The sequence below is a fragment of the Ceratotherium simum genome, chromosome 13, assembly GCF_057802395.1.
Source record: "Ceratotherium simum simum isolate JZ-2026a chromosome 13, ASM5780239v1, whole genome shotgun sequence".
NCBI classification, from domain to species: domain Eukaryota; kingdom Metazoa; phylum Chordata; class Mammalia; order Perissodactyla; family Rhinocerotidae; genus Ceratotherium; species Ceratotherium simum.
In genome coordinates, this window is record NC_141912.1 from 31,453,688 (window position 1) to 31,467,211 (window position 13,524).

Genomic DNA, 13,524 nt, shown 5'->3' on the forward strand with positions numbered 1-13,524 from the left:
CTTTTAAGGCACCAAATCTGCCTGGGTAGGGGGGGTTTCTATGCCCAGGGGGGCAATGCCTTCCCTCTCTTTCATGTTCCACTTCATTAGAGGGTGCACAAGCCATGCCTGTGTGCTCCAGGGTCTTGTGGAGCATGCAGACCATAGCTTCCCTGTTAACATTAGGCCTCCTTTTCACCTGGGGTGGAGGCAGGACTGGACTAAGGGTGGTGACAAACAACATCCACTTACTCTCTTAGTCAACAAATATCTCCTGAATTCCTCTTCCACGCTAGCCACATGGTGAACATGATAACTGTGGTCTCTGCACCATGGAGTTTACAGCCTCAAAAAACAAACAAAACACACACATACAAACAAAACAAGGCACTTGAAATTTAATGTTCAAGACTTTGTTATTGGGTCAAGTTCGTCGTGCTTGGCTGCTGCTTCTGCTCGAGTGAGTTTTGTGCATGAAGCTTGTCAACTCTCAGGCAAATAGACGCTGACAGCTTGTCAAACCAGATGGAGTGCTAACCCCCCTCACCCCGCTGCTACACTGATCTACTGGGGCCTAGTGCAGGAGATTAACCCTTGCTGTGCTAAAAGTGTCTGGGTTTTTTGACACTCAATGACAACCAAAGAAAAAGGTGAGGGGCTTTCTTCCTCCCCCATTCCACATCATGGTTTCTAAACTCTTTATTCCCTGCAGCAAAACTGGATGGTGAAGAGACTGGCCAGGTGGCTGTGATAACTTCAAAAATGTAAGAGGAGGCCAGGGATTTGCTAATGCTGGGGGAATGGGGGCCAGGCCACTGCAGACACGGGGAGGTGGGAAACTTTGAGAGAAGGTAAAAGGAAGGAGGGTTTGTGGAGGGGGAAGGGGAAGGTCGAAGAAGGAGGTATGGGAGGAACAGGGGAAGTTTTGGAGGCACATTCTCTTTGGTCTAGGGAACACCATGCAGAGAGAGCTGGAAGGCCTGGGCAGCGGGAGCATGGCAGGGGGCGTCTGGTGTATCTCCAGAGACTCTGTACTATTTGCATTTTGGCATAGGAGTCCCTGAGAACCAGCCTTTTTTGGGGTTTTCTGTGGAGGTGGAAAGTCTCCCCAGCTCCCATATGGTACCTAAAGGAGATGCGTTTTTGCCTCACTTGCTACAGGTGAAGAAAGGATCTCGTGCAGAACGTCTTGGTGATCAAACAAGAATGAGCCCCCTCACCTCCCTCTCCTCCCATCTCCCCCACTGCACATCCCCCTCCAGCTCTGTAGTCCAGAGAAATCTGCTGAGGCTCCAGCTCAGTCTGACGGTCATCAAGGGTTGAACACCAGCCCGGAATTTTGGCTTCTTGTCCAGGAAAAACCAGATATATAAATTGTTTTTATTATTTTTTTTCGCATTAGAATTTCAGAGTTCCTTTTTTATTTGCTTACTTTCTAATTGATTCTGTGGCTTGGAATACAGAAACTTTCAGTCCCTCCTCTAAGTGTTTATTGATCTGAAAACACATACCATGAAAATATTGACAGAAGTTGCGACTTAATGGGATCATATGATTCCTTTATCAAGCGAGATATTCTTCCATAATTTGAAAAATTTCACTTTGCAAGTGGAATGTTCCAGAACTGATGTTATAAAGTCAGTTCAATAACTTAAAAGGGCAATCCCATTATGGGGAGGATAGATCTCTGTAGAAGAGTTTCCTCCTCTACCTCCCACCTCCAATCCCCCTCTTCAGTCCAGGGTTTTCATGGAGCACATCAGTCAAGCCTCACTCAAGGTAGGAACTCTGCTAAGACTGGAGGAATGCTTCCAGAAGGTGACTAATATACTGCACCCGGCCCCTAGTTGTGGGCAGTGGCAAGCAGACAGGCAACTACTCCAGTGGAGAAATTTGAATGCTATTTTCCAGAGAGCCAGCCCTGGTGGTCTAGTGGTTAAGATTTGGTGCTCTCACCACCACAGCCTGGGTTCGTTTCCTGGTCAAGGAACCACATAACCCATCTGTTGGTTGTCGTACTGTGGTGGCTGCATGTTGCTGTGATGCTAAAAGCTATGCCACTGGTATTTCAAATACCAGCAGGGTCACCCATGGTGGACAGATTTCAGTGGAGCTTCCAGACTAGGTTGTCACTTTTAGTGCCTTGAATGGGACATGGTGGTCTATTTGGGGAGCATAGCGGCAGAATTTAGCACTTGTGTGAACCTTCTTTGATTGGAACATTATCAGCCTCCTCCCATCCTGACCTCTGAATCTTTAGGACGCCCCCCCCCACCACCCCAATTCAGGTGGCTCTGGATCCTAGTCAGGCACTAGGAGTCTGCTATTTGTACTTAGATTGGCTCCACCATGGCTAAACAGCTGTGAAGTTCATGGTGGAAGAAGATCTCCAAGATGGTCAATTTTTGCTGCCCCTGCGATCTAGCAGGCATGCTAGGTTATCCATCCACCTGCCAGTTCTGGTTTCCTGGGATGTATATGATTTAGAGTTAGAACTATGTAAAAAATAGCCTTATGACTGCACCCCTGCCTCTAATCTCACTTCCCCTTCACATCATCCTTTATGGCATTATGCAAATCTGATCATGCCCAGGCTCAATTTTTTAAAAGGCTTTCCAGAGCTTACTGGATAAGATCTAAACTCCTTGGCATGGCAGGCGAATTCCTTCAAGAAAGCTTGTCCAATCTCATGAAAGCCTTTTGTAGAAGGTACTTTCGGCATTCACAAAACAGCCACCCCTACTTCCTTGCTGGCAAAGCTTTTACAAATTTTGTTTCTTTATTGTTTCAGTGCTGCCCTCCCATATATTTGGAGACGGAGGTCTCCTCACAGCCCAAGGCGATATATTACTAGGATTGGTCTAAGCCAGCCATGCCACTGCCATTCCTCTTGCGCTGATGGATTTAGCAGCAGGGCTCTGGGCCCAGTGAGACGTGGGGGAAAGTCAGCTGGGGCACTTCTGGGGAAGGTCTCTCTGCCTCTGGACATGGTTGTTGAGGATGTGGTGTCTGCATCTGTAGCAGCCAACCAAGGGGTATTAGAATGAATCCCAGCACACTGAGGATGAGAGAGCAGAAAGAAAGAAGCTGGGTCCTTGACGACATCACCAAACCACCAAATTAACCTGGGACCTTCCAGAGTTTTTTTTTTTGTGAGCAAGATTAGCCCTGAGCTAACATCTGTCTCTAATCCTCCTCTTTTTGCTGAGGAAGACTGGCCCTGAGCTAACATCCGTGCCCATCTTCCTCTACTTTATATGGGACGCTGCCACAGCATGGCTTGACAAGCCCTGCGTTGGTACATGCCTGGGATCAGATCCTGGGCCGCCGTAGCGGAGCGCGTGCACTTAACCACTATGTCACCGGGCTGGCCCCTCTTTCAGAGTTTTTGTTTAAGTTTCTTCTGATACTTGCAGACACAAGCATTCTGACTGATAAATCTGCCCAAAATCATGTTTTACAATTTACCTTTTCTTTCCTTCTACTTAAAGCCTGTAGTGGTCTCTCACACCTCCACGCTCTTGCGTGTGACAGTTCCCTCTGTCTGGAATGTTCTCTCCCTGCTTCTCTGCCTGGAGACTCTATTCACCCTTCCTGTCTAGCTCAGGGGTGACCTCCTCTGTGAGGTCTTTGCAGCCCCCCTGGTAGACTCAGTGGAAGACATCTCTGTGTCCCACTGCACCCATCTGTGGAATGGATAAGAACTTCCCCACCTTCTCTTACCAAAATCATTTTATGAGCAAAAATATCTCCAAAACTTCTTTTACTGAGCTATTTAATGGGAAAATTCAAGCATCTCATAGGGACCCATTATTTTAAGGGCAAATATATGTTTGTAAAACATTTAAAATTTTAAATTAAACAACCCTTTTTATTATGGAAAATCTCAAACATATTTAAAAGGAGAGACAATGCTACAATAGACTCCGTTGTACCCTTGCCTGGCTGTGGTGCGACCAATCTTGGTTCATCCACTGCCAACCCCACCTGCCCGATTGTTTTGAGGCAGTCTCAAACATGATGTCATTTCACTCATTAATATTGTACCCTGATCTCTAAGAGTAATAGCTCTCTTTGTTAAAAAACAACATAACCCCAATATCATTATCACACCTCAAAATATCAACATTAATTCCTTCATAAAAGCACTAAATATCCACTCAGGATTAAAGGATTAATTTTCTCTGATTGCTCTGATTACTTTACACACACACACAGATACACAGTTTCTTGGAAAATCAGGATCCAAATAAGAACCATACGTTTCAATTTATTGATATGCGTTGTCTCTTTAAAAAATCATTTAAATTTGATTTATCCCCATGTTCTAGTTTATACCATGATTTTCTAATTTAGCCAGGTTTTTTTTTCTTCTCAGCATTCCTAATAGAACTAGAGTTTGAAGGGCAGGACCCCACACTTGCCAAACAAGGGGACAGAGGACAGGCTTTGGTGGTCAGTAATGCGTGGGTTGCAATAAGCAAAAGCCTCTCTAAGGAGAAAGCAGAAAGGAGCTTCAAAATCTCTTCTCAACACAAAAGAGGTGTTTTCTTTTGTCTTTTTGTTTTTTAATTACAGTGCCTCTAACTAGATTGCAGTTTCCTCAACTTCTTAGTTTTGCCAGTTCATTTATAGGGGCACATGCTCTCTATCAAAAGCTATGATAAGAAGACCCTCCTACCTTTGTGGCGTGGGTGTAAACTGGTTCAATTTCTATGAAAGGCAATTGGCCAAGTCTATCAAAATCACAAATTCCGTTTACTCAGCAAGTTCACATGTATGAACTTTCCTACCAAAACACTCACTTGTGAACAACACGACTCCTGTAGGGGGTTTGCTACAGCATTGTTTGTGCAAAAGGTTGGAAATAACTCAAATGGCCGTGAATAGGAGGCTGGTTTTAAAAAATGATGATATTTCCATATGAGGGAATGCTATGCAGCTGTAAAAAAGATATGCAAGCTCTTTGTATACTGATATCAAACAATGCCCAAGTTATACTAAGAGGAAAAAGCAGGGAACAGAATAGTATATATATATATATATATATATATATATATATATATATATATATGGCATGCTTCCTTTGGTTTAAAAAGAGAAAAAATATGTGTGTTTGTGTGTATATGTTGAGTTTGCTTGCATATGTATGGAAGGATATATAGAATATAAGTGGAAGGATATAAAGAGCCCATTGGGGGGCCGGCCCTGTGGCTTAGCGGTTGGGTGTGCGCGCTCCGCTGCTGGTGGCCCGGGTTCGGATCCCGGGCGCGCACCGACCCACTGCTTCTCCGGCCATGCTGGGGCGGTGTCCCGCATGCAGCAGCTGGAAGGGTGTGCAATTATGACATACAACTGTCTACTGGGGCTTTAGGGGGAAAAAGGAGGAGGATTGGCAATAGATGTTAGCTCAGAGCCGGTCTTCCTCAGCAAAAAGAGGAGGATTAGCATGGATGTTAGCTCAGGGCTGATCTTCCTCACAAAAAAAAAAAAAAAAAGAGCCCATTGGCATCACTGTCTCTGGGGAAGGGACCAGGAGGGCCTGGGAGTTGGGTGGGAGGAAAGCTTCAATGTATGTACTTTGAGACCTTTCAAATTTTGAACTGTGAGAACAGACTACCTATTGAAAATAAATTAAAATGATCTAAATATAAAACTAAATACTTAAAAGGCTCAACCAAGGGATCAGGAGTGACCCTCTTCAGAACTCACATAGTCCCGCTGGCCACGACCTCCTTACACACTCCCTCCCCTTGGCCTCCGGGACCTTTGCTCCCCTGGCTCTCTCCTGCCTCACCGACCATTCCAGCTCACTCCTATGCTGGCAACCCTTCCCTTGCCCATCCCTAAACATGGGTGCTCCGCAGGGCTCAGCCTGAGCCCCTTCTCTTGTCATTTTAGTGGTTCTCTCGTTCCTCCCCTATGGGACCTCAGTTCACAGCACATCGACCTCATGTGTCCGTGCATGGCCCCTGTTTTGTTTATTGATTTCTTCCATTTTGCTCCACTCCTAATTTCATTTCCCTCTTCATTGGGCAGTCATTCTAGTGTGTTCCATGTCTCTCCTTTTGCTTGAATGTGTTTTTGTAAACTGTGTATTGCTGTCTTGTGTGCATATACTCTTAAATAAATAGTATCGAAACAGTATCATGTTATAAATCTGATTCTATTTCTTACTTTTTCATTCAGTGCTATGTTTTTAAGGTCCGTCAGTATTGCTGTCTTAGAGAACTGAACCCAACTGTTGCATGATTTACCAGACCATTCATTAATTTATTCAATCAGCAAACTTCTATTGAGCACTTACTGTGTGCCAGGCCCTGTGCTAGGCCCTGGGGATACAGCTGGTGAGCAGAAGTGGACGAAGCTGATGGGGCAGAGAGAAAACAGTGGAGGGATCATGACAGCAGATGAGGCTGTAGGGGTGAGCAGGGACTCTGTAGGTCATGTTGGGGAATTTTATCTTCATTCTGGGAGAACAAAGGGAATCATTAAAGAATTGTAGTCAGGGGATAACATGATCAGAGGTTCATTTTGAAAAGGTTCTTCTGTCTGTAGTGTGAAGGATTGATTGGAGGAGACCAGGGTGGAGGCCAGTGGGCCATGGAATATTCCAGGCAAGGCAGCATATGAATTAGGAGGGCTGATGAGGGGATAGAAAAACATTGCCAGATTTGAGAAATATTTAGGGAGTAAAATCCACAGGACCTGGTGATGGATTGGATGTGGGTATAAAAGACAGAAAAGAGGGTCCAGGTGGACTCTAAGAAACTGGGCTTGTTCAGTTGGACGGTGGGTGGTGGGCCATTTTCTGAAAGAAGGAACACCAGAAGAGGTCCAGTTTGAGTGGCAAGGAAAGAAGGTAGGTTTTTGATGTGCAAATTATTTTTGAAAACTTCAACCATAACAAATTATTACTTTTGTGTGTGTGAGTGTGCGAGAGAGAAAGAATAATTGTTTACTGTTGTTTTAAGCTACTAACTTTTGGGGTAATTTGTTATACAGCAATAGATTAATACAATGGATTTTCACCAAATTTGAAGGTTTTGTTTGATAAAGTATGACTTAAAATATATGCTATGTGGCATACACTGTATCTTATTTAGTGGGCCTGTGGGATCACCTCAAAGAAACTGGCAGTCACTCACCAGAGTAGATTAAACTTATGTACAAAGAGAGGCCTGGAAAGACATTCCAAGCTAAGATGCTGTGGATGAAGAAAACAAACAGTAGTTACAAGATGTATATGGATATATCACTCTATATCAGATGATATAGAAATATCATCAACTGGCCTCCATAAATCATAGGGCTTTGTGAAGGTCAAAGGAAATAATGTGGAAAAGGTTTTGGGAGCACAAAAGGACTATGCAAATGCATCAGGGATTATATATCAGTCAGGAAAGGTTATTGTGACAAAAACTGCAAACCCTTAAGGGCACACAACACCCAAGGTTTATTTTTGGCTCATGCTGTATGTCCATTATGGGTTGGCTATGGCTCTGTCCCTGTCATCTCCCACCAGGACCCTGATGGCAGAGCAGCCTCTAGCTGGAGCAGTGACAGCTGTCGTGACAGAGGAGAAAGAGTCATGGAGAACCACAGAGTGGACTTTGAAGCTACTTCTTAGAAGTAACACATGGCACTTGTACTCACATTTCATTGGCTAGAGCAGGTCACATGGCCAAACCTGACATTAAAAGATGAGAAAGTATAATCCTCCTATATTTTCGCCTGTTCCATTGTTCTTTCTTCCTTCCTGATGTTCCAAGGTTCTTTCTTTTATCATCTCCTTTCTGTTTCAATAATTTATTTTAGTCATCCTTTTGGGTAGGAATGCTGATGACAAATTCTCTTAGCTTTCCTTCTGCTAAGAATGTCTTGATTTCCCCTTCATTCCTGAAGGATATTTTCAACGGATGTAGGATTCTGGGCTGACAGAGCTTTTCCTTCAGCACTTGAAACATGTTGTGCCACTTCCTTCTGGCTTCCATGGTTCTGTCATTTGAACTGTTTCACCCCTACTGATAATGTGTCATTTCTCGCTGCATTCGAGATTTTTTGTCTTTGGTTTTCGGGAGTTTCATTATGATGTGTCTTGAAGGGGATTTCTTTGAGTTTATTCTGTTTGTGGGTTGCTCAGCTTCTTGGATCTGCTTATGTCTTTTGCCAAATTTAGGAAATTTTCAGCCATTATTTTTTCAAATTCTTTTTCAGTTCCACCCTGGTTTTCCTCTCTTTCTGAGACCCCAATGACCCAAATGTTAGATCTTTTGTTATAGCCACACAGGTCCTCTTCTGTTGAGCCCATTCAGTGAATTTGGGGGGGGGGGTATGGTATTTTTTCAGTTCTAAAAAAAGATCCCTGGAGTGGGGGGTTCTTTACTATTGGGCTGGGATGAAAGTTTGAGATCATCACTTAGTCTTCTCTGATACCACCCCAGGAAGGGAGAAGAGGCACTCAAGAGGCATCCTGTTACCAGGGATCAGATGAAGTTTAGGCTCCTCACTCAGCCTCTGCTGATTGGAGTGGGGATGGAGTGGGGATGGAGCTGCATTTTTTCCATGGTGTTTGGTTGGGATAGGGCCATTACTGTCTTGGTTTTCTGTCTTGCTAGGTCCAAATTATGACTTTTTAAAATATAAAATTAGTTAAGCTCATTATAAAAAATTAAAATATGCAGAAAAGTACAAAGCAAAACTTCCTTTCCTCCCCTATCCATAGACTTCTGTGTTTCCTTCCAGATACCATTTTATAGCACTCCCATAGGTCTACCCGCTCATATGCATGTGCACACAATGCACATATATATATATTTATGGACATATATACACTACTCAAGTGCCCCAGTCTCTCTGCTTCTCTGCTCTGTGGCTTTCTCTAGTGCCACGAGAGCTTGCCCAGTCATTGAAGGCAGCCTAGAAGTCCAGGAAATTAATATCTCCAAGGGCAACCCCCCACCAATGAGGAACAGGAGTAGGTGGGAGCTATGGACTGAATGTTTGTGTCTCCCCCAAATTCATATGTTGAAGCCCTAATCCCAAATGCGATGGTATTTGGAGGTGGGGGCCTTTGGGAGGTGATCAGGTTTAGGATGATGTCATGAGGGTGGAGCCCCCTTGATGGGATTAGTGTCTTTATAAGAAGAAGAGAAAGAAGGAAGGAAGAGAAAGAAAAGGAAAAGGAAAGAAGACAGTTAAATGCTCATTAATAGGGGTGAATAGCCATGAAAATTATGGTTGTTTTAGTTTAGGCTTCTCCAATAGCACACCCTGAGACAAGGACTTGGATAGAAGTAGTTTATTTGGGAGGGGAGCCCAGGAGGCACAAGTGAAGGGCTGGGAGGAGTGAGACAGGGAAGGAAAAGAGCCAATAAAGGGTGTGCTAACTTGTGGATTACCATTGGGGGCAACTGGGACTTAAAACTGTTGAGGATCCTCTAAGGAACTATACAGAATGTTCCTCAGATTTGTCCTCCTATGGGATGGAGAAGTATTTATCCACTGTCTCAGTTTGGGCTGCTATAACAAAACACCACGGACATTTCCTTTTCACAGTTCATGATCAAGGTGCCGGCAGATTTGCCATCTGGTGAGAACTCTCTTTCTGATTTGCAAATGGCTGCCTTCTTGCTATATCCTCACATCTAGGAGAGAGAGAGCAGAGCTCTGGTCTCTTCCTCTTCTTATAAGGATACTAATCCATCTTCCTTCCTTCCTTCCTTCCTTCCTTCCTTCCTTCCTTCCTTCCTTCCTTCCTCCCTCCCTCCCTCTCTCCCTCCCTCCCTTCTTCCCTCCCTCCCTCCCTTCCTTCCTTCTCTCTTTCTCTCTTACAAGGTAATGGAAACGCTGTATACATCTTTGCACACCTGTACAAACATATCCATCTGTAGGATAAATTCCTAGGGGTAGAATTGCTGGGTAAAATTATTATGCACATATAACATTTTCCTAGACACTGCCATTTCCTTCAAAAATTTGTGTATACTTATTTGGGAAAAATTCTCACCTCCGTTCTTGGTTCTGTCATGTAAATTCTCCTTGGACTTTTCCCCAGGTTCCTGCCCTATGACCTTCTCACTTTTTGAACCACTCCTCCCCTCCTGCAGTCTCAGTAGCCCAGAAGTCCCAGGTTCTAACTTGCTTGCACTGGATCTCGATGGTGGGGAGATTTTTGGCTTTTAACGGAGATTGCATCACCACAGATTTCCTTCGGAGACTCCTGCAGGCCCAGGTTTAGGGAGCCCTTCTCTGAGGGCTAGAATTTGAGTAATGTATGGATCTTTTTGGAAGAAATACAATTCTCATGGACTTGACTTAAATGTGTGCAAACCATGTGTGCAAACACAGCTAACCATGAACTCTTTATGCTTCAGTGCTTAAGCAGTTATAAAACCAAAACAAAGTAGCCATAAACACAAACAAAAAAGAAATGCAATTTAAACTAACAGTAATTTGGTGTGATGAATAGTGTTTTTCTGAAATGAAGTTGTTGGCAACATGAACACCTACTGCCTAAATGCAGGTTCTTTCGAAATTGACACAGTATTCCACCGTGTACCTGGTGATGACTCAATTATCTCCCTACCTGTGTCTATTCAAATTGCTAAGAAATCTCTGTCAGTACATGTCCCCTGGACTCCACTTGGTACAAATGCAACCCAGACAGTTAAAAAAGAGCTAACTTGAAGAAGAAGGTAAACATGGACGAATGCAGGCACTCACATGCAGAGCCGGGATCAATTACATATGATCAGAACACACTTATAACATTTCTAAGAAAATTCCCAATGAAACAAAAACATGGAATTTAATAAGTTTCACGGGGCATTTATGAGTCCCCAGGAGGCCAGGGACCTCAGTTTGAAAAACACTATCTTAGCACCGACCTTGACTTCCAGTGTGACCTTGAGCAAATCTTTTGCCGCTGTTGGATCTCTGTACATTCTTCGTACACAAACAAGAATGATTTGTAGTCATCTCCTAATACTGAATATTTGTATTCAGTATTAGGAGATGAAGGAAGTTAGAGGATCTTCAAGGACTATAAAGGAAGAGATAAGGATTTACTACAGACCCCTAGAGTTGGGAGAATAATGGTGGCTAAGATCCTCCAGCTAGCTTTGGCTTTGGAGTAAAAAAGACTCCGGTTTGAATTCCAGGATCTGCCAGTTGCTGTGTTTGTGTCTGTGGGCAAGTTACTTGACATCTCTGATCCTCAGTTTCTGCCTTAGGGCTGAATGAGGTGACGCGGGAAAGTGTCGAGGGCAGAGCCTGGCACCTGGCAAGGCTCAGTAATCAGCAGCATTATCAGGAAGAGGCCAAAGTCTGCTGCGAATGCCACTGGCTTTGGCAAAGGACAACAGACAAGAGAAAGTGAAGGTTCTAAGATTCTGTCTATAAAGAACAATATTTCTGATCTATGGCTATCAGGATATTTCACCCTAATGAGCCCTGCATCTGCCCTAAGCTTCCATTCAGCTTTTCTCATTTCTCCCTCCCCGTCTACCGCTCCAGCGCTCTTCCCCGCCCAGCCTTGAGTCTCTTTCCCTCCAGGCTTTCATAGCTTTCCACAGTAATTAGTGTTGGTCACCTGTGCAGCGAGGGCCCTCCAGTGGCCTTCCTGTTCATTGCAGGGACCATGAGGCCCACAACAGACTGAGGGAAGGTGGGGTTTCCCAGGGGGGCGGGACTCCAGAGGCCCAGGCCAGAGTCTAGTCCAGTCCCACAGAGGCCTTCTGGATCCCACTTGCACTTTTGGAAGAGTGAGGCAGAGGAATCTAGAAGTCCTGGGTGGGAAGCAGCAACTTGATACAGATCTAAGGCAAGTCTCAACGTCTCTGGGCCTGGTACCCTTTGTATGAAGAGCCCTGCCCCACCCACCTCAGAGGCCCTGAGGAGACAACCAAATGATAGATGAAAACACCAGGAAAATACCTGGCGTGTGCACTGCCTTCCTGCAGGATGTCACCATTTCCTCATGGCATTCCTGGCGGGGGGGCTGGCATGAAGCACCAGGCAGACGTGGACAGGATACAGGCAGAACTAACTCTTCCCTTCCCCTCAGCCGTTTGCATCCAACACACTGCTGCCAGAAACCACTTGGAAAACAACACGGATCTAATCATGCCATTTCCCAGCTCAACACCCGAAGGCCCTTCCTCCTCACCTTCAGGATAAGCCCAACTACCAATGAGATTACCTCACCTCACTCTGCCTCTCTGGGCTTACTCATGTGGGCAGACCCTGTCTTCCTGTCACAGCTGCATTTTCACATAACCATGGTCACGCCTCCTTGCTCTTCAGCTTCTTCAGCCAGGAATAGCCTTACCTCATCTCCGCAAATCTTTGTCTGACTTAAGGCCCAGTTCAAGCTCTAAGTCTTTCACACGAGGTCTTCCTGGATCTCCCTCCCGTCCCGCACCACCCCCACCGCCTCCTCCCCCGGCCCCACTCAGGAGGACCTGGTCTACCCGTCCCCCAAATTTCCACAGCCCCTTCCAGCTCTGACTATAGCACGGGTCATGCTGTGTTCTGTGATTAGATATAGATATAGATATAGATATATAGATATAGATGTAGATATAGATACACACATACATGTACATGCCTGGCTCCCCCTCTAGACTGTAACTGTCTGGAGGACGAGGAGTAGGTTGTGTTCCTCAATGTATCTTTCACAGCTCCTGCTGTCAGAGCTGTGCCATCCACAAACCCTTAATAACTGTGGAATGAATCAGGAGGTGGAACTCAGAGACCTGAGTGACACACGAGAAAGCCACAGAGGGAGATCATGTTGGTGGAATTTGGATGGTTGCCTACATCAAAAGGGCCTGTACTTTACAGATGCCATCTCACATGATCATCCCAGCAGACTCCTGGGGCAGGTGTTATTATCTCCATCTCACTGGTGAGGAAACTCGGATGTTGTAGGACGCAGCAAGAGAAGCTAGATGGTGAGTGGCAATGTCAATCCTCTCCTCTTAGAGGCAGAGCTTTGCTTTTTCCCCTCCCCATTTGATACTCTGCTTCCCCTCAGCGCTGTGAGAGGCATCACTATGACCTCCCTCCCTGCCCCACCCCCTCCAAGCCTAAGTGGTCACCTTTGGCTTTGGGGACCATATTTTCCAAATCAAGAATTGGAGTACATTGTCTGACAAGGACATTTGTACTTCAGAGGTGACAGGTTGGAGTATGTTTGAAATGGGGGTTGTTCTTGAAAACTGAGGGTGCCTTCTGGCCTCAGGTACTTCCTATGGCTGCTGGTACAATTAGGGGGACTCCTTCCATATAATGCTTTGGGGGCAGCCAACTAAGAAGCTGGTATTCTGATTTTCCCTAGAGTGCAAAATCCTGAGAGAAGGAAGTGAATTGTTAGGGACCAGAAGGAGGTCTCCAAAGGACTGTCGTCAGTCAGTTCTAATCCTTCCTCACCTACCTCATGTCTGTCTGTCTCTCTTGCCTGGATTCTCCCCCCTCAGCAGGACCAAAAGCCCGCTGCCTAAGTTCTCAGCCACAGCTAGCCAAGGCTGCTTTCTCCCTACA